A 26024-nucleotide genomic window follows, 5' to 3' on the forward strand; every position below is an offset into this window, starting at 1 on the left:
GCGATTCTTCACCGAGTGACTCCTTGCACTCGCCTAGTCCCCCCCCCCCCTTTTACGTGCAGCCTGGGGAAAACTGAGCCCCCCCTCTATGGTGCAATCTGGGTCCTATCATCGTATCCCCATGTCCTAAATGAACGAGGGTCCCTGCAGATGCTGTGACCGGGGGTATCCTGGTACTACCATTCTACCCTTCCCACTGGCATACTGTACAGTCTGCTAACCATCCACACCCAGCCACTACGCTCTGGAAAGTGTTAAGTGTATGGTACTACTTTTACCATGGAAGTCCCCACTTCCTGAACCGGGGAAATGAGGCGTTGCCTAGGCCTATCCATCCTGGGGTTGCCGAGGCTAGCCATGCACACCCTTGTGTATTGTCCCATCTCTACCGTTGTCACTTACCACTTGGTGATCTATGCATATCATCCTGACACTGGTGGCCCTGCGTGCACAGGCGCCGTTACTGTAGGTATACATTTTCTGTTACGGCAAATCCTGCCATTTTGTGAAACCACAACCTGCTACATTACTGCCGCCAGCCCAATATAAGGGCTTACACACCGAAACAATCAACTCTGTGATGGCACCTCCTGCGTCTTTTGATCGCTCGCCCATCACACTTGTTTTGTTGGTTGCCATCCTCTACCTGACGTCAGCATCCCTTGGGCTGTCCACCTGTAGCAGCTGTTGTGATGCGGAGCACTCCAGATATCCACCATGGACCCGGCCATACATAAATGAAAAAGATAAACACAAACCATTAGTGTTTCTGGCGATAACTGCAGTACAAGTGCTAGTCTTACATTGCCATCCCTTGCCACGTTTGAGATACGATTAGCGCCAGATGCCTACTCCTAAACACTTCCGACTAAGTGTTGAGCATAGCCTCAGTTGGTGTCCCCTGTAGCGTGACTGTATTAGTGTTATGAAGAGTACCCTGTAAAAATGGCCTTCATTAACAAATACTACCCAGTGTGTAGTGCATTGACACAAAGCATGGAGTCCCCAGTGCATACCATAACGCCCTCATGACTCCTTAAGGATGATTAGGATATCCGTTAAAAAGGAACAGTCCGTTTGTATTGGCACCCACCCAATCACAACTTGATGAGATATACGTGTTCTAAGTATCGAACCCCTTGCACCTGACTGTTGACTTGGATCGTGGCTGACAGTGGTAATGCGTAATATAACTAAGGGGCAACCATAACCTATATATATTATTCTCATGATCCCAGACTGAGCATCATTCCCTTAACAAGTTGCAAGTAGCAGGTGGCCCTCCCGCTGCCACCCATGATTGTCCAATCAATTCATAGTATACCGCCACCTATTGTACATCATGATGCAACATTAGTTTCCACAGATCAGGATTTAATGTGTTACCGTTCATCCACCCATTCTGCCTCCCCCAGTTCGGCCCTGTTCATATGCAAATCTGTCTGACCCTTTTTGCCCATTTAAGAGCACCAGCAGTATCATAGATGGGACTTAGGCATTGTTACGACCATCCTCTTTCGATCCACTCTACTATAGTGAGTCCTTTGCGTGCTCTATGTCCTCTGATAAATTACCTGAAAACAGGTCTACTATGGAATGGCAATTTTCCTGGCTGATATTTGATACGGCTGACTTACTTAGGCCATAAAACAGGAGGGGAAGAAACAAGTGCCCAATGCTGTTAAGTAAACACGCAAGTGCACACAGGCGACCCAGCACTAGTGTTGTCAATATTCCCGATAGATATATCCCTTACGTAGCCACTTTATCATGTTACCGTTGGTAAGTAGAATTAGCTTGGTCCGGGGGCGTCAAAGGTTTTATACCCGGGGTCAGTGCAAGGAGGGTGTTAGACAGGGATCAGATTGCAGTGCCCGCCCACCCACTATGGTAACCTTGTCTAATTACCACATAGATTGCTACCACGACTGTCTTGTTGGTGATTCCTAAAGGAACAAGGGCACAGTAATTGTCATCCCAATTGCACAGCATTAACCTCACGTGGCCAGCTTTTCATGTTCCCTGCACTCAACCAATCTGACAAATGATCGTTTGCAGTGTTCTTGCCCCCAATGTAGGTATACAATGGGCGGCATCTCTGAGATTTAGAATTACATATGAAATGCCTTTAGATACAGAGCCTCTAAATCCACCATATTTTAAAGCGTGTTGGTTATCCTGCCAATCTGTCACCCCTCCTGTGCCTACATTGGACCTTCCTGATTTAAAGAAAAAGATAAAGATCTTCCCCTTTCCGCAGGCCATTATTTATGGCCCTGACCCATCCTTTTGATTAACCTGTGAGCTGAAGTGCCCCATTGCCATATTGTTATCCCCAGTAGCAGGTGGTCACCCTAGCCAACTATGTACTGCACCAACTTGTTTGTAAGCAGGTGTGGTAGGATGTAGGATAGTGCGTTGAGTACTGCATGAAGCCCAAAGAGAAGAGTTGTATGTTCAAGAGATAACCACGTGCCGCACCCCACATGCTAATTAGGGTATTTGAATGACGGTCCCATCCATCAACATCATAGTATAAGTCTGCCCTACCTCCTAACACCCGCATGAGGAAGGCGGGGAACTTAACATCTCAATGGTCTTCCTTGACTCAGTCTATTATAATCTCTGTGATATCACATACCAAAGCGCTACAGGGTTTCAATAGTACAAGGGAAAGAGACCTGGAAATGTAAGGACACCGCTAAAAAGATGACATTAAACGTAACACTGCATTTCTCATCAGGGCTATAGGCAGTGCTTTTGCGTCACCCTCTATGCGCATTAAGTGGAGGCAGGATCTTTATCATTGGCCTACCAGTTGACACTCTACATGCTAAGCCTAACCATTGTGTTATTTTGTATAACCCACTGTAGTAGCCAATCGCGTCTTAAGAGAGCAAAAGGCGCCCTCTTGTATTATTTTTATATTGCGTATTTTTGTACCGGATCCTGTTCTGTAATTTATACGCCCGCATAGGAACACCCCTACCTATGTAACAGCAGTATTAACTGTTCAGAGGGATTCTGACAACTTTTTGACTTGGCGCCACTGCACCATTCAACTCAGGACACTGTCGTCTGCAAGATACCCGTATTTGTAACTGCATGTCCAGTAGCCAACTAAAGCAATATTAGGTGTTTTAGAGGGGTTCCTAGAACTTTGGGCCCCTGTGTCACTGCACCTGTTGCACCATTTGCCATTAAAAAACCTTTATCTCCGTCAGCAAGTGCAGCACAGCCATTTCGAGTTAACTCTTCCCCATTTTAATGTTTGTTTTCTCATTCCTCTGCTCACTTGGCAGTGTGCTTTCCCCGCATGGCGCTCTCTAATAAACTGCCCATGATATCCGTATTGCCACATTATCTAACGGTCTCTCGTGGCACTCTATACACCTCCACTGATGTAAAAGCCAGTGTTTAACTACTGTTACTGTAACCCGCTGTAACCCATTATCCTGTGTGCTGTAAAGTGCACTGATGGCTTTCGGGCCATGTCCCCGCTATATAAAACTGCAAACATAAATGCATAAAATAACAGTCAGACTTTCTAATTAGCCCGTTCCAGTGCCAAAGCGCTGGATAAACAAGGCTACCTAGTATTGGGGGATAAGACAGCGGCAGGGTGCCTAACACCTCCCATCATGAAATGTATTGCAAGGAGCAGGAGGCCGAGCAGCGGACCGTGTTTTCATAGGGCCCTGCGCCAGCAGATGGATCAGCCAATATGTTGCGCCGGTCCCAGCAGACTCTGCGGGTAAACCAACCTGAGAGGGTTCCTTCAGTGTTAAAGAGCCAGAGAAGAAGAAACTTCAACGGGCCTGGTCGGGCTGTGTAAAGCCACCGAATAACTTCAAAAAGACGGGTTTCTTTAAAATGGCCGCATTTACCTCACTTTAAAGTACTATATTTAATTTGTAAATGGCATTAAGGGCTTTCTGTGTTTGACTTGTGTGTGAAGGAGGCTTTTCAACAGCAAGTTTCCACCTGATTGCAATCCTAGTTAATTCCCTAAATAAATACCTCAGTGAGGCGACACTTCTGTTGAACAGATCAGTGCGTGGAATGCAGGTCGCGGTTTTAACCCTGTTGCCTGACTCAGCCTGTCCCTATCCGAGATGGATAAAAGGAGTACCACTTACGGTTGATTGTAAATGGGCCTATATTAAGGCACACATATGCACAGGGATCCTAAATTTAGCAGTACACTCAAAATCAGTCCCTGTGGGTGCTGGGTGAGAACACGCAGATCTGGGTTGAGGTCGAAGGCTGTCACAGCGCCCGGAGGTAAAACTCAAGCACTAAGATATCCCACACAAAACGGCGCAATTAGACTCTGGGGACGTCAGACAATTGCCCCAAGTAAAACTGCCTCAGATAACAGAGACCAGGTCATAAGGGCTTTTTTTTTTTTTTTTTTTTATATGTATAAACATTACTAGCTTCCTGCTTATCTCACAGCACAAAAGGCTTCAGCTCAGCTCCCTGCTGAGAATGCACACCCAAACTGTGCCCTGTCAGTGGAATCACACACTGAATCTGTGTATGAGCGTAATCCTCATTTCACACTTTGTAAATAAAATATCAGGAAAATGACACACAATGCCATTAATTATGAATTCCATAAATAGGCGTATCTGCCAAAAACATACTCGCTGCCAAAATGCATGTATCCTATCTATAGAAAGCATGGGTTTATTTACGCACCTCACTTTCGGCCAGGCTTGAAAGCTAACAGGGCAACACCAAAATATTGCCAAATGAGCCGCCCGAGCTGATCTGCCCCACGGATGCGTTTCCCCAAGGATCCTCACCACACTCCCCAACAGCATACCACTATATTTCAAACGACAATCCCCGCCATTCCCCGCTACCCACCAACAGTGCGCTGGGTGTCTCATTCCGCTTAACAGTACCCCTCTGCCTGCCTGTTCGCTACAAGGAAACCCAGCAATCACAAATCGTATGCCGAGCCCCCCTACTTAACTTGTGCGAAGGTACACTCCGCGACGGTACATCATCGAGCCCCGGATCCTCTTCTCGCGCAGAAAACGGACCCCGGTCATTCTGTCCCACGTGAAGCGCCTGGTCATCCTGTCGCTTCTCCATGCCTGTTGACCGCCGATTCTTCTCCTTGGGCTGATGATCCGCACGCTGAGAGTCTGTCCACAATCCCTCGGACCTCCGGATGGCTCCTCTTTTTCGCCCTCGTCCGCTCCCCTCGTCGACTCAGCTTCCTCCCCAAGCACGGAACCCTGTAGAGGGAACAAAGAAGAAAAACATTACGGGCCGCTGGGGGCCCCATAGCTCGCTCGATCTCCGGTCACCGCCGATTGAACGCCGACAAATCTTTGGACCTGGAAAAACAAAACAGAAAATTACACGGCCCCACGGTGGGGCGGCGAGGAGCGAGCCTGGGAGCGCGGGCACAAAGAGGCCGCTTCCCGCGCTCCCCAGGCTTTTACCCCTTTCGCTGCCGCGACCCCGCCCCCTCGCCCCGGAAGCACACCAGTACTTCCGGGGCGAGTAGGCGGGGCAAGCGGCCCCGAAAGGGACGGGGTGTGGGAGGGACCGGGCCCCGCCATGCTTGCGTGGGGGCCTATTGGCCCCCCCTTGTATTGATCGATCCTGGTTTCTATATGTGGCACACAAGTATAAACAGAGCTTAACGGCACAAGGTCATTTCAGTCATTGGCAAGAACAATACGTCTTTCCATGGCAAACTGGTGTCATAGTTAAACAAGTTTTAAATATGTAATTGTAAGCAGATGCCGCAAAAATAAAAAGAAGAAAAAACAACATGCCTAAACCCAGCAGCCATATCTTTGGCCGGCAGGTGTACTCTTTATAAGTATAGGAACCCTTTTTAGTTGTAACGAACATCCCAGAAAAATATGATTTTTATTGCTGCAACAATACAGGGTACTATTGAATTTGAACTACAATAATCTGTAGACATATTTTAAACAAGCAAAGATGGCTTAAAAACATAAAAATGGAAAGAAAAGTCATTTATTTGCCGACCAGTGCTGGCACTGAAGTGCCCTTCTTTCTAAGCTGATGTGCACATCTGATTTAGCAAAAAGCTGTCACTCACAATGCGAGAGAACCAATGACCGAAGTGGGCTCCATGCTATGTAGCGTGATGGACAGTGTTGAAACGGAAATTCTTCCGCATGGTAATAGATGTGTACCCCTGCCCTGAGTTTCCTAACTGTACTGATGTCTGGATCTCTAATATTGATTTTTATTGTCATAGGCAAACACAGTTCATGTGTGTGCGCCATGACATAGGCCTATCTCACAAATTACGGTCCTATTAGCTCAGGAGGGGCCTAAAAATTACTAATCTTATAGTAGTGGAAGGCACTGTTTTCACCAGGAGTTAAGCAGCACGAGGTGGTGGAGGAGTGATAGTATGGGAGTGAACAGGTCCTTTTTAGGTCGAAACCTACCAGACAGTGCAGCTGTCTGGTTGCAAAGACATATGGGGACATGCTTAAAGCTTCCCTAGGAATGCACTCCAACCATTACTTGCCATTGGCTTTGTGTTTTGTAAATCACATTTGATTTTTATTTGCTGGCCTTATTTGTTTTAGGCTGTCCAACATGTCTTTATCCCTCTCATAGAACATAGCCTGTTTACCATCTCTCTGACTGGCTCCTTTTATTCTTCCTCGAATGCTATCTTTCTGGGAACTCCTTTTTTTTCTCTGTGAGGCACTCTAAATGAGTATATGTGTTTTCAATTGTTTCCCTTGTATGCTAGCTCATAACAGTAAACTTGCTATATTTCTTTAAAAAAAATTCCTGCCTCCTATGTTTTAGCCTGATTGATTGTACTTATCTCTACCACTACCAGTTTATCAGTCTCCCATGCCTGTGATGAACAATGTTCTGTCTACAAATTTGTTTATTTTAGTTAGTGCTCTTTACTAATAGTATGCCACTCTATTCCGCTCCACTCTACACCACCCCACTCTAAGACATTCTACTCCACTCCACACAACTCTATGCCACACCACTCAACACTCTACGACACTCTGCTCTATGACACTCAACGCCACTTTACTCCACTCTGTGCCACTCCACTCCGCACTACTCAAGGGAACTTTACTTCACTAAAAGCCACTCCACTCTTCGCCACTCCACTCTATGCCACCCCACTCTACGACACTGCAATCTACTACACTGTAAGCAAATACACTTCACTCTATGTCATTGTACTCCACTCTATGCCTCTCCATTCTACATCACTCTACAATTCTCTACTCCACGCCATGACACTCCATGCCACAACACTCTATACCACTCTACTTCAAGACACTCTACCCCACTCAACTCTATGCCACTCCACTACACTCTACTTCACACTACACCACTTTACTCCACTCTACTTCACTCCACTCTATTTTACTCCACTGAACGCCACTCTTTGCCACTCCAATCTACTTTAGCCACTCCAAACCACTTTACTCTACGATTCTCCACTCTACAGCACTGAATTGGGCCATGTGCATCGCTGTGCTGATTGAGAGGGAGCCCGTGTGGAGTGAGGAGCTGGGATACTGTGTGGTAGGAGGGGCTGAAGCGAGAAGATTGCTGTACTGAGAGGGTCGCTGCCCTTGTGCCATGGTTTGCCAGAAGCCCGTATGCCAGGAGGGGCCACCGCTGAGGACTTCACTATGCTGAAGGGACTAGAGCCCATGTACAGAGTGGGCCTAAGGGTGTCACCTGAAGCAACAAGATCTGCAACCTGACCGACGCCACTTGTCAGAGAAGCGAGGCCACTGTGGGAGTACTTGTGCACCGTCAACGAGGCAAGGGACACATTTCAGGATCGCTCCATTACGCCATTCCCCACTGGAATGGATCAAACTCTTACCCTACAAGAAGGAGCCACAAAGAAGCCACAAAGAACCTCTGGCCTCTTCAGTGGTGCAACAAGGAACTCTGTGCCCGCTGGATGCAGCCCGCCTGGACCGTTTGCGACAAACTCACCTGATTCATCTGTTGCTGCTCCAAGTGCCCATGGACGGAGTGCACTCAGGAATTCTGGACACCCTAAGCCAGCAAGTGCAGGTAAAAGTGATGTTGGCCCTGGAAGAACTTGCTTGCTAGTTAGCACTGCAATGCTGGAATAGTGTTGACTTTAAAACAGAGTCACAGTGGACTCTTGCGACTCGTACTACCAGCAGGTTCGCACTGGGTGTTTCATATAGTGAATGGGGAATAACCACTATCACGAAAAGCTAGGAGGGAGTGGGAGCCGGATGACCACCTAAAGAAACCCTGCCCTCAGGAGGACTGTGTAGTTGTTTATAAATGTTGTATTTATCATTTGTGTTCTTAGCAGTAGAAATAAAAATGCTTTTCTTTTTCCATAAAAGTGAGTATGTAGCTAAGCAAAGATTTATGACTGCTTGCATGCATTTTCAACTGTGTGCCCCCTGGCCCTTTGAAAGGGGTTCTTACGGACAGCCACAAAATGGGAATAATGATTGAACAGAACAAAGAATGAATAGGAGTAAGTTTTTTTATTAAATGAGGCATCGAGATATATATAAAGCTGTTTCTATGCCAGACCTAAAAATAGTAAAAAAAGGAATTTTATTTTGATAATCAATTTTTATTGAAGTTTTGAACATAAGAAAAATCATTCGCCACAAGTCACATATTCCCCTAAAACACCCCGGAATCCCCAACTTGACATCCCACAGCAGGGTATCATGAACAGAATGAATCACTGGTTCCCAGCGGTCACAACCTAATATCAGAGTCTTCACGGCGGTAGGACCCCAAACCATTTGCCCCATAATTTATTAAAAAGTTCTGGGCAGCCCCTCGCCACAAAGACGGCTTCTTCTTGAGTCCCACACCAGTCCACCCCTCTCCTCCTTTTCGACAAGGTTGGCGCCTCTCCCCCCGACCACTTAGCTGCAATGTCTCGCTTCGCCACCGCCAGTGCCGTACCTAGGAGACGCTTATCGGCTCGAGAGCCATCTAGGCCATCAAACACTCCAAGGAGTAAATGTTTCGGGTCATGCGGAATCACCCACCCCAGCACACCCGTGAGTTCCCTCTCCACCCCCCTCCAGAAAGATTCCAGGGCCGGGCAGAGCCACACCACGTAGAAGAAGTCAGCTGGGGTACTAGCGCAACGGGCACATGCCGGGGACGGCCGCGCACCCACGCGAAAGAGACGGACCGGCGTCAAGTACGCCATATGTAGGTATTAGAGCTGTACTAGGCGCAGTTTTGAGGACGTGGTAAGGGTTCTGGGTGCCATAAGGGCGTTACGCCAGTCCACCTCGTCCAAGTGGCCCACCCATTCCTCCCATTTCGCTCTAAGGTGATCCAAGGATGCAGGGGAATTATTAATGAGGGCACGATATATTCGGGAGACCCCTCTCTTCCCCAGATCTCCCATCATGACTTGGGCTTCCAGGGGACTGAATTCCGGAATGGAAGTGGGAGTGGGGAGGTGAGTGTGGAGGGCGTGTCGGAGTTGCAGGTACTTGTAAAATTGGGAGGGTAGGAGTGAGTGACGCTGCTGCAGGTCAGCAAAGGAGCGTATTTGATCCCCCACCCAGACGTCACCGAGCAGGGATATTCCCACCAGATCCCAGCGATGGAACCCCGTCAGGGCCGCGGTCTCGCCCACCCAAGTGCCGCTCCAAAGGGGCGTCTGCCTGGTCAGTTTCCGGTCCCAGCGCACCAGGCGAAGTGCGGCGCGCCAAGCCATAAGGACCGACCTGGTGACGGAGGGCATGTCGTGGGGCACCGGGGAGCCATATAGGAAGCCCTGCAAGCGTACAAATTCAAGGACAGTGAGCTCCACCCGGTAGGCGGGGTCAGACCACCCGCCCGCAAACCAATCATGGATCACGATGAGTTTAGTGGCCAGGTAGTAGGCGTAAAGGTTAGTTACGCCCATACCACCATCATAAGGGGGAATGCGGGAATGAGAGAGTGATAAGCGGGAGCGTCCTTTTCCCCATATGAATCGAATAAGCATACTATGGAGAAGTGTGGCTCAATGGTTAGAGCAGGCAGACCTTGATGCAGAGCTCTGGCCAGGGACCAGGGTTCGATTCCCGCCTCGGTGGGTCTCCGGCTCATTAATTCCCCTGACTGGATATTCTCGCCTCAGTGCCTGTTCTGATCATGGGTCCCACGCTGCAACTCTGGGCAATAGCTTGCTTAGTCTCCACAACGGCCCCAAAAGCGCTGGGATGCCTGGCTGCACCTGGCGGGTGCCCAGGAGTGGACATTTCCCAGGAAAGCCAGGAAGGGTTCCTAAGCGGTATACGGACAGCGCCGGGACACCTCCGGTGGAGGTAGCTGTGCGCTTTACAAATTCCGACATTTACTATCTAGCTCCCGGAACCAGCCGCTTGTGAGAGGGATCGATGTCTTTTGTAGGATATACAGGAAGCGTGGGAGGATCATCATTTTAAAGAGGGCACTGCATCCTAGCGGGTTAAGGGGGAGGGATTGCCAGTTACGGAGATCTTGTTTCATCCGGGTGACTAGGGGGGCGATGTTAAGGGCCCACTCCAGTTCAGGCAGGAGAGTTATCCACACACCCAGGTATTTAAATGACAGTTTCCGAAGGGGGATCACAGCCTGCCAATCGAAGCAGGCCCGGGAGGGGTGGAGGGGAACCAGGGTGGACTTTGACGGGTTGAGGCGGAGGCCAGAGACCCGCTCGAAGGCCGCCAGCGCTCTCAGGGCGTGGTGGCCGGAGCACTCCGGATCAGCCAAGTAGAGCAGCACGTCATTCGCGTATAAAGCGATTTTGTCAGTTTGGCTCCGATCCCATTGCCATCCCTGGATCAAGGGGTCTTGCCGTATGAGCGCCGCCAGGGGCACCATCGCCAACGCGAATAGAAGTGGGGAGAGAGGGCACCCCTGGCAGGTGCCCCTGCGGATGGGGAACGGGGCAGAGAGCTTACCGTTGACGAGCACCCGAGCTCTGGGGCCATTGTAGAGGACTTGGATCAGGCGGCGGAAGGGAGGGCCGAAGCCCAACCTATCCAAAACATCGCCTAGGTATTCCCAGTCCACCGTATCGAATGCTTTCTCGAAGTCTAGAAGGAGAAGGGCCAGGTAGGGGGGTAGCCGGTGACAGTGGGCCAGGGCGAGGTGAAGACGATGGATGCAATGTCGGGTGCCTCTGGCCGGCAAAAAGCCACATTGATCAAGGTGGACCAGGTCAGGCAAGAGAGGGCGGAGCCTCTGAGCAATGGCGGTGGCGAATATCTTGATGTCGGTATTGATCAGGGAAATGGGCCTAAAGGCTGAGCAGTCCATGGAGGGTGGGTGTGTCTTGGGGATGACCACTATGGTTGCCAAGTCTGATTCAGCTGGAAAGGACCCAACCTCCACCACCCGGCGAAAAAGCTCAGTCAGATGGGGCACCAGGTCCTCACGGAACGCAGAGTAGTATTCCTGGGGGAAACCATCCGGCCCAGGCGTTTTGCCGGAGTGCAACAGGGTGATAGCCCTGCGAATTTCTTCCAGGGTAAGCGGGCCGTTGAGGGCGTCCGCTACCTCTTTCGGAAGGCAAGGCCGAGAAACTCCAGATTCTGCCATCACGCCTGCAAGGGAGGCACTGGGGGGGCGTGCAGCGTAGAGGGCCTCGTAGTATTGTGCGAAGGTTTGTGCTATTGCCTGGGACGCCACGTGGCAAGTCCCATTGGCCGCACGGATCTCCGGGACAATACGGTGAGCACTGGGATAGGAGATCAAATTATGGAGTAGTTTTTAGTTTTTGTCGCCCCATCCGTATATGCGGGCAACGGAGGAGCGCCAGAGCATTTTGGCAGACTCCATAGAGACCTGTCGGATCTCGTCTCGGATCAGGGCCAATTGTCTGGAAGAGTCTGCGGCGTCAGACTGCAGTTGGTCACACTCCAGGCGGATGGCCGAGGACTCCAGTTGCGCCAGGTGGGCAGACTGAGCTGCGCGTTTGGCATGCACAAGTCCCCTAGTGACACCTCGAAGCACTGCCTTGCCGGCCTCCCAGAGCGTACCCTGTGAAGAGACCGACCCCACATTGGCGGAGAAGTAGTGGCGGAGTTCCCGACTGAGGGAGTCTACCAGGTCCGGGTCCTGTAGGTACCACGCATTAAGACACCAGGTAGTCCTAGGGCCAGTAGGTGGGGACCCAATGCGCACAGCGACAGGGGAATGATCAGAGATCCCTCTAGCGAGGATCTCCGCCCCGGACACCAGCTGACAGTCCGTGGCGGGCATAAGAATTAGGTCTATCCGCGAATGGTTTCGGTGGGCAGCGGACGTGTGGGTGTATCACGTCACTCGAGGGTTCCACACCCTCCACACATCACAGACGCCCAGCGCCGAGGCCCAGCCCTCCAGAGACCTTGCAGAGGCGCGTCGCTGCATCGAAGGAGGACCTGAGACATCCCTGTGGGGCTGGGGGACCGCGTTGAAGTCACCCCCGACAACTGTGAGGCCCTGGCGGAGGGAAGAAACCACGCGCGTATGGCGCTGAAGGGAGGAGGGCCGGGGGTACGTAGACGGAGAGAAGGTTTAGGGGGCTACCCTCAACTAGGCCCGATATCGCCACGTACGTACCCTGAGTGTCGGTGGAGACGTGGGTGACTGTGAACGGAAGCCTGCGCCGCAAAAGAACGGCCACCCCTCTAGAGCCACTGGCAAAGCCAGAGTACCAGACGCGATCAAACCCTTAGCACGCTAGGAATTGACATTGAGAGCCCAGGAGGTGGGTCTCCTGGAGTAGCAGGGCGTCAGGGAGGTGGCGGCGGGCAGCGCGGAGCACCGCCGTGGGCTTGACACGGTCCAGAAGGCCATTCACATTCCAGGAGAGAATATGGAGTGGCGTGTCAGGGATGTGGGCCATGCAGGGGGACATGAACTGGTGCAGAACGGATGGGGTCTGGGGCTCCCTTCTCAGTCAGGGGGAGGCCCAGAAGTGTTCGGACGTCGGGCCTCACGCGGGGGCATACATGGCCAATGCAGAGGGCAACGGGGCGCGTGAGTGCAGGTATGGGTCAAGCGAGATCGTTCGGAGTCGATCAGCAAGAACCGAGCCATAAGGGATAGAGTCCCCCGTGAGCTGGGGGCAGTCCTGGATCCAACCCGGGAAACCAGGGTATGTCATGTGGGGACATGGGCGTGTGCAGGTGCCAGGAAAGACAAAAAGGACAGGTGACTAGCGATGGAAAACAACACAGGCGGCCCGTAGGCGGCCGAAAACAACAAACTCTTGAGGGACAATGATCGCCCCCCCATCCCCCCAACTCCCCCCACCCTATACTTCGAAACGGGAAGCATCTGTCGCCCTTAACTGGTTACAACTGCTTAGGACAAGTGCTAAACTAAAACGGTTAGCTAACGGTAGGGACTATGGATAGACTACCAACAGGGAGGACCCCCCTGCATAGTGCAGGATATGGACCAACAGTGTCAAACGGAAACATCACCATCCAGATACAGTAGTAGACGGTCGATAGTTCGTGAACAGGCCAGTGCCCCCGTGGTGGTGCAAGAAGGACTCCATGCCCCCGGACGTGAAGCTCCGGAACCACAGGAGCGCCAAGCCCCTGGCCCCGTCGAGGCCGATCCTCGGCCCCCCGGATCCAGGCGTGAACCTCGGGGTTGCAGGTAAAACAGGTCAGGACACAGTCGCATTCAATCAGGAGTCAGATTCGCCCTCGGGGCCATGGAGCAACGGACTACTGGAGAGGTCAGTGTCAGAGAGGGCATGTCGCAGGGTGTCAGCGGGCCCAGGAGCCGAACTTAGGTCAATGAGGGACGGGGTCTGGGTAGACGGTCCAGGGTCGTGTTGTCACGCCTCAGAGGAGGCCCGCTGGGCTCCAGGGCCCGGCGAACGGGAACCCCGCACCCCGCGTGTCCCCCTCCTGCGGGATCCAGTCCTGCGTCTCACTGGCTTGGGTGCAGCATCGTCCGAATTGTCTGGGGCTACCCGGTGCGGGGAGCGGGTCGCCCGCAGCTGGAGGGGTCTCTCCTCCGTAGCCCAGGTCCACGCTGCCTGCGGGGAATCGAAGAAGAGGGTCCGACCCTGGAAAAAGACCTTGAGCCGGGCCGGGAAGAGGAGCCCATATCGGAGGTGCATCGCCCTGAGCTTCTGTTTCACCTCCTCATAGGAACGGCGCTGGGACTGGACCTCTCTCGAGTAGTCGGGAAAAATCATTATCTTGGAGTCTCGGTGGTGTACCTGCCCTAGCTCCCGAGCGGCCCTCAAAATAGCATCACAGTCTCGGAAGTTGAGTACACGAAGGATGAACGGTCGAGCAGGGGCACCCGGTGGCGGCTTGGGGGCCAAGGAGCGTTGGGCACGCTCAGTCGCGGACCATGGAGAGAGCTTGTCCTTTGGCATCCAGGTGCGGATCCATTCCTCCAGGAAGGTGGCCGCATCTGCCCGTTCAATCCCTTCAGGGAATCCCAGTAGGCGCAGGTTGTTGCGGCGTGTCCTATTCTCCGCATCCTCAGCTCAACGATGAAGCTCGGAGGTTTGTGATTGGAGACGAGCCATTTGGGCCTTAATGGTAGAGACATCCTCCTCGACCGTGGAGATCCGGGATTCAGCCTCCGTGAGGCGCTCCGTGGCTATGCGGAGGTCCTGGCGGATGGAGGAGATGTCTATTTTAACCTCCCCTATCTTGGCTTCGACCGATGTCTGCGAGGTCGAGATCGCCTGAAGGATGGTTTGTAAGTCCCCTCCAGCCGGGCCAGGGCCCGGCTGCTTATCCACTCCATTCCCCCAATCCACCGTGGCAAATTTGTCCAGGGTCGTCTGAGCAGCGGGTACGGTAACCGCGGGCGCCTGAGGCTTCCCCATGGCGCGGCAACCCTCCACACGTAGGGCCAAGGAGGAGATGCTGGGACAGGCCCACAACCGCCGGTATCGCAGGCGGGAAAGCAACACACAGTGTCCGTCGCGTCGGGACCCAGGAGAGGAGGGCAGAGGCCAGCCACGGCCCGGGATGAGGGAAGTTCGGCACAATGGGCTGCCCCGGGCAGGTCCGGTGAGCCCCCGAGGTCCGCCACAGAGGTGGAGAGAAGGTGGGCCGCGGTCCACAAATCTCAGCAGGCAGAGGGGAGGACACCACTCACATCACAATACGGCACATTCGACCAGGCCGTCAGGCATCCAGCTGAAGCGCAGCCTCCCAGGCTCCAGTGCCAGCACTCCAGACCCCGGGCAGCGGGGAGGCCTCAAGGGCAACGCCACACCGGCTTCGGGCCAAGAGGCAGGTCAGGCCCAGGTCGCGGCAGGAGCAGCCCACAGCAGAGTCCCTGTGCCCCCAGGAAGCAGCAGATGTAGGTGGAGGCCCTCGTGGGTGAGAGCCGGTCAGGGGCCAAACCTCCAAGATGGCGCGGTGGGGTGGGAGCGGAAAGCGGGCGGACGCCCGGCTCCCTCCGCCAGAGTGGGCCACTCAGGATGAAAGTCAAACAGGGAGGCAGGACAGCGCCAATCACCAGGGAAAGGGCCACGGGCAGTGAAGCAGGCAGGATGTGGTCTCCAGGGCAGCCGTCGCTCCTCCACGGGGCCCCACGCAGTGCAGGACCAGGGCCGCCAGCCGCCGGACAGGCGTGGCGCATCGCAGACAGCGGCCCCAGCAAACGACGCTCAACGCCTCCTCAGGTCGGGGCCCCTTCGCGGGTCACCAGTCAGGCCGCGGCTGGCCCCTCACCCAGGGCCAGGGCGGAGATGGTCGCAGCGACTGCTCCACTACAGCGGCAGATCAGGCAGGGTCGCCGCTCGGCGCTGCAGAGCCGGCTCCAGGACCAGCAGGAGGGGCGCCGATAGCACAGGCGCGGATGTGCGCCGGAGGAAGCACGCAGCGGCACAACAAGCCGGAGCGCCTCAGGGGGCCGCCATCTTGGTGTAGTAGCAGGCACCGGAGTTACGCGGAGGGGAGGCGCCAGCTCGTCGCAGCCCCCGCTCCCGGCTCTGCGGTCCGCAGTCGGCACCCCGACCACCGTGGGGAGGTAAGGAGATCGTCCAAGGGCTCTCGTGGAGGAGCCGTCACTACCCGCAGGTCGCACGGGGTGCCGCCATCTTGTCCCAGCGCCGATCCCCCAGGCCACCGGGAGCCCCGCGAGCCTCCGGGACAGCCTGCAGGGCCCAGGAACGAAGTGGAGGAGAGCGTCGGGGATGGCGGACACAGGCGACTCAGTGTGGGCGAAAGGGAGAGCACTGCAGCAGGTAGGATGAAGGCGGATGACGGACGGGGGGTCCAGAGCACTCTTAAAGTGCGACCGTCATCTTGACGCCTTGGCCACGCCCCCCCCAAAAAAAGGAATTTATGGCGAAAAGACATAACTGCATTTTTTCCTTTTTCAAACTAAACACAATACTGAATGGATGTTAGAAATGGGTGTCGGTTGTTGGCAATGGTTTTCACCTTTGTCCAAATAGGGACCCTTCCTTCTAGTCAATATAAGGGGGATACACTACTGAAATAACCCCTGCTCACCTCCTTGGTAGCTTGGCATGAGCAGTCAGGCTTATCTCAGAGGCAGTGTGTAAAGCATTTGCACATAACCAACAGTAATACAGTGTAAACACTACAAAAAGACACCACACCAGAAAAATAACCAATACTTATCTGTGCAAACAAGATCAAAACGATAAAAGACCAACATATAGTAACCAAAAATAGGCACTTTCCAAATATTACTTAAAAATGCAGTCCCTTGAAGTTGGTAGCTTCATCCGGTGCTACAGCAGTGCTGAAAACAACAGAATCCAACAGTTCCGGCCGACCGCATCTGTGCAGACCTGTCTTAGTGTCTGCAGACTCATAAACAGTACCTGTGGTTCCAGCGGACTGTGTCGGTTCTGGCCGGTTGTGGCAACCATCGCAGTTGCAGTGTGAAACGTAGCAGTGGCGTGCGGTGCCATCAAGTCACAGTGCAGGCAACGGCTCTTGGCAGTCATCCAGCGGCGTCGTGAGACCAGGGCTACGGTGCGGAATGAAGCGGTGCAAGTCGCGGTTTTGACAGGTCACGGTGCAAGCGACAGTGCCGGTTGATGGGAGCTGGCATCGTTCAGCCCAGACAGCGGTGTGGGACGGAGCGGTGCATTGTGTGACTTACAAGTGGTGCCCCCAAACCACAGTGCAGTCACAGGTGTCGAGGTCAGCGTGCAGCGATATCGTCGGTAAGTCAAGGGCGGCGGTGCACAGTGCAGCGGTGCCCTCAGCAGCGCCTTCAGGACACAGAGCCCGCAGCGGTGTTGGTGACGGTGTCAGCTGCTTTCGCCCTCTGTGGCAACTGAAACTCATGGTTCCAGAGGCGGTAGCCAGAGGTAAGTAAAGTCTTTTCTGTCCCTGAGACTTCATGAACAGGAGGCAAGCTGTATTCCAAGCCCTTGTAGATACTCAGCAACAAGTAAAGAAAGTTCAGTCCAGTCATTTCACTTCCCAAGGCAGAAGCAGCAACTGCAGGCCAACCCAGCAAAACTACAGCACAGCAAAGGGGCAGTACTCCTCCTGGTAGTTCTTCCAGCTCTTCTTCTTAGCGGGTTCCTTGATCCAAGCGAGTTCTTAAGTTCTGGGCTCTGGGCCCAGATATTTATACTGCATTTCTCTTTGTTCTCTAAGGCAGAGAGTGTCTGTGCTCAGTCCAAACCAGTTTGGTCCTCACTGGCCCAGCTTCCCAGCAGGACGTGGAGACAGCATTGTCCAAGGCAGACCAGGCCCATTCAGGTGCAAGGAAATCTCCTCCCACTACTCTAAATGTAGCCCAGGTCTATTCAGGCCAGCCCTGACTCATACAGGATAGGCAGGATATGTTTGTCTGATGGAACAACAAACTCTGGAACAACTTCAGTCTTAACAATGAAGCCTTAACAACAACGTATTCTAAACCACAAAAGTTTTAACAACAACTGTTTTTTACAACCACTATGACTTTATCACGAGTGCCTTTACCCCAATAATATATCTATTTTACAGGTAAGTATAACTTGTAACATATCTATTATAAAACTATATTCTGGTCATAAAATAAAGAAACGTACAAAAAAGATGTTTTTTAAAAAACATTATGGACAGAGAAAGTGCACTTCAAAAACAATGCACAGTCAAAGCTCCAGTTGTACTCCTAGTAACAAAAATAGGATCTATCTGGTTGAACACTATCCTGCAAAGCTAGACTCTAGCAAATGTCATGATGACACATGGCCAGTGCCTATTACATCAGGAGTCTCACATTGAATCAAAACAGCTCTATGTCACAAATCGATGATAATGGGTCTCTAACATGGCAAGTGTTTCTCAAAAGAGATCAGGTGATCTACAATCAGAGTAGCCATCAAAGTGCCTGGTCAAGTGACCACACTACTAACTCAACACTTAGCTCATAGTCGGTCATGGGCTGCTTGGAAATAGACGTCACCTACCAAAAAGGGGTAACTCTGGGAGAACAAAAAGAAAAAGGGAAAAGCACCTTTGCCTGAAACAATATGTGCAAAATCAGAACAAGGAAGAGAACCCACCACATACATATTGAGACGACTCAGAGTGGAAAGTGGAGAGGAGAAACAGGGGGAACAGGATCACTGGGCTGTCCCGGAGAACACTGAAACAGGTGAATTGTAGCTCCACTTTTTAACCCAGGTGCACATGAAGCTATTCATCCTGATTGAGTCAACCCGGCTGTTTACTATTTAGATGGGTGATGTACTCCGACTCTAACCTCCTCAGCATTCGTTCTCTGTCTCCTCCTCTCGTTTTCGCTGGGATCCTGTCAACATCAAAAAAAGGAAATCTTGAGATTTTCAGTGTTGGGGCCATGTAGCATATGTAGCATATTGTAGTGTCTCGCCATTGGGTAAGACACATCATTATTCCTGATAGCTCTCAAATGTTCCAATATTTTATTTTTCACAGGAAAAATGGTGCTTCCCACATAGAACAAGACACAGACACATACCAAAACATATACCTCAAAAGCAGTATTGCAGTTGGTAAAATGCCTTATTTTCCATTTTCTGTCATTCGGAAGTGCCACCATTTTGACATTGGTACAGTGTGTGCATGCTTTGCACTTACCACACTTGTAATGGCCCGCAAGTTCCCTCAACCAGGTACTTCCAAGGGAAGAACATGTCTCCTCATAGTAGTGCACTAGCATATCCTCGAGTGAGCTGCATCTACGATAGGATATCTGCGGGGCGGGGGTAACAAATTTCGCAATAGTGAAATCCGATTTCACTAGGTGGTAATGTTTCCTAACAATAGCCCCTACTTCAGCAGATTTTGAGTGGTAAGTGGTGACCAGCCTCAATGCTTGTTCTCTCATCCCCTTGGGTTTAGGACTAAGTAGAGTGCTCCTGTCCAACCCCTCGCTTTTTTCACTGCTGCCTCAATCACTTTGTGTGTATAGCCCTTTTAAAAAATCTGCCCACCATACCTTTGCACCCCAAATGCCACTCCCACCCATGCCTCATAAGTACCCTTGCCACCCAAAAACCCATTGCCAGCCTAAACCCTTAAGAATACCCTTGCCACTATAAATATATATATATAGATATATATTCTAAACTTTTAATCCCCATTCACGAACTTCAAACGAAGCAGGCACAGACTCCATCGAGGTGCAAAATGTAGTTTATTCAATTAAGTGTTGCCCATCTAGTATGCGGAGGCCACTGCCTTGTCCATGGCGCGTTTCGACCGACGGCATGCAATCATATGTTACATTTAAATGTAAGTATTTTGGTCAGCATTAAAAGTAAGTATTATGTTTATTATATATATATAGATAATTATGTTTATTATATATATATATATAATATATATAATAAACAATACTATATATATATATATATATAAATATATAATAAACATAATACTTACATTTAATGCTCACCAAAATAATTACATTCAAATGTAATTATATATATATATAATACACACACACACACACATATATATATATATATATATATATATATATATATATATATATAAAATACACATAATACTAATTTTAATGCTCACCAAGATTCTTACATTTAAATGGAATTTTTTTCCTATGAGTATGCCTTCACCTTTAATGCATTTACAATGACATTCTTTGTAAAGGCATCCGTGGTACAGGTATACTCGTTGTTAAAAAAATAGTTGTACAAACATTTGTTGTAAACACATTGTCGTTGTTCAGTCTTCGTTGAAAAGGTATCTCGTTGGTCAGCCTTCATTGTAAAGGCTGTTTCCCGCAGGACACACCTGCCCCCCCCCCCCCATTGGCTGTCTGAAGAGAATGCGCATTCCCAACCCCTGTCACTCCAAAGCCAGACAATCAATCCACAACCCACCAGGTCAATAGTGATGAATTACACTGTATTTCACTATCAGAACATGTTACACACACAAGTCCATTGAAGAGCCCTGTACAACTATGGCTGTCGCCCCGGGGCCACTGTCAAGTCCAGAAAGAAGGACGCTCCCAATAGTGATTGAGGGGCAGGACACACCACAAATTGCAAAAAAGCTAGTAAGAAGGACCCCTACAATAACGAATAAAAGGCAGGAGGCAACATTATTAGAACAAAATTTCAAAAATTCGGCAACCTCAAAAAACACCAAGGAAAACCAACCCCAGGGGGGATTATCCACCGAAGTCCTTTCGTCAGAAAATGAGGACCAACAAAAACTGCCGCCAGGGGGCCCGGCAAAGGACTGCTTCTCATCCTGCAAAACCAAGTCTCGATCTGACCCTTTACCACCTTCCCCCAAATCTGTTATCCAAGGAGTAGAAAAGAACAATTCTCTGCAATTATGCCCTATTTCACAGGTCGTAATCCCTACTAGTAAAATTAAGGAAAGGATAACCGATGAAGTGGTCAGCATCACTTTCATTCCGGAATACATATCACGGGGAAGAGATGACATATTAAATAGAGGGAATGTATTACGACTCATAAATTCTATCCCGAGTCTTGGAAATATAAACTCAAAGGATTTACTTTCCATAGAATTCCTTCCAAATAATAACCCCCTGGGCCAGGAGGTGACGAGGACAAGATGGAGCTCAAGTGAAATCGCAAATAAAATCAAGGAAGTGGAAAGTATGTTCAAGCACTGGGGTATAGTAATGTTATTCGAATTGAAATCTCCTTATCCAACTCCGTTCTTAAAAGATTCAACCCCCGCCCGAGACCAAAATACCACCTCAGTATTAAGAGGGGCAAGAAGTAGAACTCCTGGTATGCTCACGGCCCGAACAGGAGGAGTTAAGCTAAGCAGAAACTCAGGACAACTAATTCCATTTGAGTTGCTGGGTCCAGAAGTTCGGCCGCAAATTACACGCACAATATCAACAAATTGTCCAAAGTGACAAGTGAGTGAAACCCCACGGATCGCCTCACTTGATCAAGAACAAACTAAACTTTGCATTTGGAACATTAATGGCCTGGGGGCCAAACTAGACGACCTGGAAGTAGCCAACTATTTGAAAACATTTGACTTAATACTTCTCCAGGAAACCTGGGAAGAGAATGCCAAGGATATCCAAGGTTACTGCTCAGACTTTGTCCCGGCAACAAAGGGGTAAAACTTTGGTCGCTGTTCTGGGGGACTAACGATGCTGACTTCAATTAATACAGTGGGCTCAACAAAGCCCATTGAGGCAAACATTACATCACCCAATGCTGCTCGTGCAATACTGATAAGGCTCAAAATTAACAACGCGATTCATGAATAATAATTAACACCTACGTGCATCATAAACATAAAGAACTGACTGTAAAGGAGCTGTCAAATGAAATAAAACGGATTATGGATGAGCAGGAAACTGACCATATTATCGTTTCTGGCGATTTCAACCTACACCTCCTTGGGTCAAGCCAAGATGACGGCCCTGTGCACGAACTCACTTCACGTTGGGGAATACCGACTCAGGGTAAAGTAAACAATAGCAAACCCTCAAGATTGGCTAGACAGCTGTTACAAGAACTAGAACATATACATTTAAGAGCACTGAATGGGCGCTTTCCTGAGGATACTCCACCAGTTGCTACTTTTCACTCGTCAAAAACATCCTCCTAACTGGATTACACGTTTGTAACATTAGCCATGTTTGATAAAATAGCAACCTTCAAAATAGGTGACATAGCCCAGAGTGATCACCTCCCACAGGAAATAACATTGAAAGCGACATCTGCCACTACACTAGACAGCTGGAAACCAATTGCTATCGAAGAAGTCTCTAATTTAACGCGTTTAAGATGTAATGTCAACAATATTGAAGCCCTTTCAGCCTCTGCAAAAACCTTGTTTGAGAGGGAAAAAGAAAATGGTATCCCAATTGCAACAGCATGGGAAAACTTTATCAAGATCTTCAGTTGTAATTTTGCAACTAGGACAGGGGTCAACTCAAGACAACTAGAAGACGTATTAAAAAAAGTAAATTCCAGTCCAGAAACTAAAAGCCTCAAACACACCATAAACCGAACCCTTCGTCAATTGCGAAAAACACCGGGGAATTTGGAGATGCAGTCATCCCTTAGACAAACGAAGACACTACTTAGACGGAGGAAGTGGAGAAAAACAAGGCAAAAGAACGACGAAACGTGGGCTAAATTATTGCACGATGCCAAGCAACACAATAGTGCCAAGTTATGGCAAACAATTCATAAGATAGATCATCCGAACCACCCTGGAATCTGCTCCAATATAGCAGAGAACACCTGGGTTGATTACCTTTCCGCTCATTTTAATAACTAGGGAGCAGATACCGTTACACCTGTCATCGAATCCCCCAACAAGAGAAAAGTGACACACTTGGTCAGCAGCACCAACTTCCACAAGCAACAGGGGACCCCGATGGCTGGGGATGCAGACCCCATAGACCCTATAGCAGAGGAAGGGTACGCCCCCACAGAAAAACAGATAAAAGGCCTAATAACCAAGGGCAGAGACATGGGAGCGCCCGGCCCTAACGGGATACCGCCAAAATTGTATAAATATGATGCCAACTTTTGGAGCAAAGCTCTATTACCAGTTTTCAAGAGCTTAAAAAACATGGCTACCATTCCGGAATCTTGGAAAGGATCTATTATTGGCCCAATATTCAAGCAAGGCAAAAGAAATGATCCAAATAATTACCGATTGATCGCCCTCCTCGACGTAGATGCCAAATACTATGCTGGAACAATCTTAGACGAGTTAACATCTTGGGCTTCTGATCATTCCATCATCCCTATCAATCAAACCGGGTTCCGTAGCGGCCAAGGAACTACAACAAACCTACTGGCTCTCACACTGCTAATGGATGCAGCCAAAACTTCAAAGGTGCCTCTCTTCCTTTGTTTTATTGACTATACAGCCGCTTTCGACCATGTCGACTGTTCCAAACTTTGGGTAAAACTGGACAATTGGGGTATTCCAACTACTCTTTTGGAACAGCTAAAACAGCTGCACACAGACACATGGATCAGGGTTAAATTAGGTGAAGGGGCTTACATCTCAAAACGCATCAAGACCTCTAAGGGCCTCAAGCAGGGGTGCTTCCTGGCCCGACCCTCTTTAATCTTTTTTTGTCCGACCTGCCAGGGGAGTTGGACAGTTGTGTATCCCATGCTCCCAACTTGGGGAACAAGTTAATGTCAAACTTGCTATATGCGGACAACCTGGTTTTAATTAGTAGGACACCAATTGGCCTTCCGCATTTGATAAATATGACAAGCAGTTTTTCTAAACGGAACTCCCTAAAAATAAACCTCAAGAAGACGAAAATGATGGCAGTCAACTATCATAAAAAGAAGACCCATAGTTGGTTCCTCGGCGGCCAACGCTTGGACCAAGTACAAAGCTATAAATACCTGGGAATCCTAATGGATCATAAAAACACATTTAAAACCCAGCAAGAGTCCAGCCGAAGAAAGGGGACCACCACGTATCTAGCCCTGAAATCATTGAAGAGACATCTCCCCGACCTCACGCTTGAACCCTTCTTACAGGTCTTGAGGGCCAAACTGCTGCCGTCACTGTCATATGGAAGTGAGGCTCTAAAAGGGAAAGATGCAGCAGTTTTAGATGTTGTAATAGCTAACGCCTACAGAGCAATTTTCCACCTCCCAAAATATGTCTCCCCGGCTCAAATCCGGTTAGAATTTGGAATTCAAAGACAAACGGTGGAAAGGAGGAGCACCTATGTTAAAAGTTGGAAAAAAATCCGAAGCGCTGAGGCAGGAACCTTAAACTTCCATCTTTGGAAAGCCCTGGTCAGCCAAGAAAAATTCCCAGCCAGGGATTACTTGCTCGATTCAATTGAGATACTGGGCCTGTCTGATCTCCGGGCGGTTCCAACGGACCATCTTTCTTTAAAAAAAGCAGCACGAAAAACATCATCAATGCTATCTGTCTTAGAAGACAAAGCAATTCTCACTAATAAGGCACACGGCTGGATAGTGCTCAGTGATTATGAAAGGCTGAAACCCCAAGCCTATTTGAGTACCGGAATCAAGATAAGTAAGAAGGAAAACTTTTTGAAGTTGCGGCTGGGGGTAATTGCGATTAAGCCCCATCTTCCACCATGGGAAAGGAAAGGTGGCTCTCCGACTTGTCACCTATGTGGAAGTGGGAAGGAAGACATCATCCTCGTTATCTGCAACTGCCCCAACTTAAAGGATATAAGATGCACCTTGTTGCGCCCTTTTTTCAGGCTTTACGGCATCTGGTCCTGTAGGCAGGCAGTGAAGCTATGCTTCAAACCCACTGATGTTCAGCTCAACTGTCGGCTAACAAAATGTTTTGAGACTGTAACAAAGAGACTTAAAACCCTGCCGCTTTCCGATCCATGGGGATAAACCTTGAAAGTATACTATTAACTCAATACTTGGTTTTAGCTGCATCAGTATTTTAATCATCAGATCTTTAATCTGGACAGTGGTCTTGATCAAGCTGTGCCACTCGATCTGGGAAGTTGTTGTAGTTATTGGCAGATAGCACTACATGAGATGCAAGAGCCTATGTGAATAATGTATAAATATAGAACATGCAATTGATGACTTTTAGATTACGCATATTTTAACTGTTTTAATTGTATTTAATTGTGTATAATGGGAATAACTCTTGCTATGTATTTGCAACGATTTTAATTAATCAAGCAAAATAAAATATCTTATCTTATCACAAGTACATGTTCTGTCTTTCACATACACTACACCCTCCCCATAGGGGTACCTTTGGCATACCTTAGGGCTGCTTACATGTAGGAAAAGGGAAGGTTGGGGCCTGGCAAGTGGGTGCACTTACTAAGTCGACATAGCAGTAAAAACTGCACGCAAACACTGCAGTGGCAGGCCTGAGAACCCGTTTCTGAGGCTGCTCATGTGGGTGGCACAACCAGTGCCGCATGCTCATTAGCAGCATTTGATTTACAGGTCCTGGCACCCTCAGTGCACTTTACTAGGGACTTACTAGTAAATCAAGTATGCTAATCATGGAAACACCAATCCATAATACAATTTACAACAGGAGCCCTTGCACTTTAACACTGAACAGCAGTGACAAAGTGTGCAGAGACACTAAACCAGCGAAAACAGAGTCAAAACCAGGAGGTCAGAATGCAAAAACACAGGGGAAACACGCCAAAAGAGGCCAGGTCTAACAATGGACATAGGACATTTCATGCATATTAAAATGGAATTATTTTGAATGTTCAAAGAGTGAAAAATACAGCTGTGATTGTCTCAACTAACCATCCTTACTGATGTTAGACTAAGTGCCTGATTTAGATCCCATTATATCTTATGGGATTTATATATCGGCGGGAGGGATATCCGTTACCATTGTGATGGAGTAACTCGCCTGCCGAGATCTAACTCAGGCCCTATGTATCGGTTTGGCCTGAATTTGAAGAAGTATTGTTTGTTTCATTCCAGAGATGACTTCCGATGGTCGTTGAGTAGGTGGGCCTTAAAAATCCAAATCATAGAGGGTGTAGTCTAGGAAGATGGCCAACAGGACATGCTCTTAGTGACCTCCGTCTCTCAGCCG

This window comes from Lissotriton helveticus, chromosome 3_1 (genome assembly GCF_964261635.1).
Source record: "Lissotriton helveticus chromosome 3_1, aLisHel1.1, whole genome shotgun sequence".
In the NCBI taxonomy this organism is placed as follows: Eukaryota; Metazoa; Chordata; class Amphibia; order Caudata; family Salamandridae; genus Lissotriton; species Lissotriton helveticus.